At 47.1% G+C, this 2,396-nt stretch overlaps 1 non-coding gene across 1 annotated transcript; it reads right to left on the bottom strand.

Moving 5' to 3' along the window:
• Window positions 1-1,767: 1,767 nt before the first annotated feature.
• On the bottom strand, window positions 1,768-1,899 carry LOC116071714. The gene has a single exon (XR_004111094.1). It is a non-coding gene; the product is annotated as a small nucleolar RNA SNORA70 (small nucleolar RNA).
• Between the last annotated feature and the right edge of the window lie 497 nt (window positions 1,900-2,396).

The raw sequence follows: 2,396 nt of genomic DNA, 5'->3' as shown, positions 1-2,396 counted from the left end.
TTGAGGGTACTGTCCATCACGGCGGTGAGGCCACAGCAGCAGGAGGTCAAGGAAACCGGTCCTTCCTATTGGTCTGCAGCCTGGAAGTAGAGAGAGATGAATGCCGTGCCCTGCTCATTGCTGCTTTCCATCCAATTCAGAACAGTGCTGGCCATGTCAGGGTGGGTCTTCCCCCATCAGTTATAGCTCTCTGCAAACGCCCTCAAGGGCCTACCCAAAACTTTCTCTGGAGTGATTCTAAATTCAGTCAAGCTGATGTTGGAGGTTAACTGTCACCTCGCATGCTCTCTGCTTTCTTCTCTATTAGTGGAAATAAGGTCATCACTGCCTGTAAAAATCAAACCAGGGGGCTAATTTCACACAACCTAAAAATGGTTCAGACAACACGATCTTCTAGAACAACTTCCAGTCCTGACCTCTACAAAGACCAAGGCTCTATCAGAGAAGCTGCAAGAGAGATAGAATAAATAGGGACTCACTTCAGAGAGCAGTCATTGCCAGCTTGTGGGAGCTTCTGGAAGAGTCTATGCACGGCTGGTACTTCTCCATCTGACAGTCTAGAGTTTGCCTAGACCAGGGGGAGAAGGAAAGGTAGATATGAAATGAGGACAACATAGACAGATTGAGAGATGCAAGAACAAACTAGAACTTATGTCTGCCTCTAATCCTGACACCACAGGGCACCGTAGCGACGGTGTGGGCATCCCCATGGCCCAGAGGACAGCAATACTAATAGAAGAAAGAGCTCTGAGAAGAACTGGGGAAGCGCCATCCTGGTTGCTAGACCAGAGACAACATAAACTGTCGTGCTGCCCCAAACCTACACTGGCCTGAGAGCATACAGATATGGCTGAATCTTTGCTTTTCTATCCCAAGCATGTAAAATTCTCATGTGGTCAAGTCTAACCCAGTGACACATGGGAAAGACAGCAATGGGGATGCAGTTCCAGGTTAACCAGGCTGCGGGGTATGCAATCACCAGAACGACAAAGAATGCTTCCTGTTGTCATAGCAGTCACATGACGTCAAGGAACCCAACAAAAACAAATAAATGAACAACTGTGCATTTCTCATAGCAGCCTTGTGAGAGATATACTTGAAATACCCCCATTTTACAGATGAAGAAACTAAGGCAGATTATGTATTTGTCCTAGGTCCTAGGAGATGGAGGAGTCAGGCTCTGGACAGAGGCCAGTGGTAGTCAAAGCCCTTAACATTAACTGTTACTTATTCATTCTGCATAAAATCTCCCTCACACTCAAACTGACCCCTCTCTTCAGGTGGAAAAATGATTTTAATTGTTTACTGCACTTGCCCATTCTGTTGTTTTTTTTTTTCCTAGATTGGATGTGAGATTTACTTCGAACATGGTGGAGTGTAGGTCTCGGCACAATAAAAGTTCTCAGGAACACGGGGCTCACCACTTGTCCAGTGGACCACAGCTGGGGATGTGTGTGACCCGAGGCCATCAGGAACTCACCGATTCCCAAGCCTCCAGTCCTCTGACTCGTCTGTATCAAACTTGTTGATGCCCCACTTCTTTGCGACGTGGCTCTTCTGGTGCCAGGGAACTTGCACTTGGTTTTATGACGGGCCGCAGTCATGTGCGTGTGCAGGTCTGCAGCGTGGTGCTGATGGACACAGTGACCTGGCCAGTGTGAAACATGACCACCATGCTCCAGGCCTTCCCAAGGGCACCAGAATACCTGTCTGTTGCCTAGACTGAGAGGAGCAGGAAATATAAAGAGATATGAGTTTCTACCAGAAATCTGTCTCCAAGGTCCTTAGCGCATCCCTTATGAGCAACAGGCTTCATATACTACGAAGAAGATGGCTGCCTGAACCCATTGTGTACCAGGCCCCGTGAGGGAAGGACCTAATGGGCTTAATTGGCTGCACAGTCACTCTTGTCTCTAACAGTGCTATTTATTTATTTGCTTGCTCATTCATTCATTCATTCATTCATCCTCTTCTTTTCTTCCTCTTTGTTTCTTTTTTCCTTCCTCTCTTCCTCTCTTCCTTCCTTTCTTTCTCTCTTCCTTTCTTCCTTCCTTTCCTTCCTTTTTCCCTCCCTCCTTTCCTCCCTCCCTCCCTCCCTCCCTCCCTCCCTTCCTTCCTCCCTTTCTTTCTTTCCACTTATGACATGGTCTCATGTAGCCCAATCTCTCTATGTAGCTAAGGGTGACTTTGAACTTTAATCCTTCTGCCTCTATCCCCTAAGCGCTGGACTTAACAGTCATGTGCTTCCATGCCTGTCAATTGGGTATATTGATCGTGCTCCTTCCTAACTAAATATAAAACTCTTTGGTTCATAACTTACATGCTCGCTGTTACTGATGACGGTGCCGAGCACTCACCTGGCCCCTTATTAATTCACGTTACTCCGACTAACTTCC

This window comes from Mastomys coucha, unplaced genomic scaffold (genome assembly GCF_008632895.1).
Source record: "Mastomys coucha isolate ucsf_1 unplaced genomic scaffold, UCSF_Mcou_1 pScaffold22, whole genome shotgun sequence".
Classification (NCBI taxonomy): Eukaryota; Metazoa; Chordata; class Mammalia; order Rodentia; family Muridae; genus Mastomys; species Mastomys coucha.
This window is presented reverse-complemented; position numbering and strand designations above follow the sequence as displayed.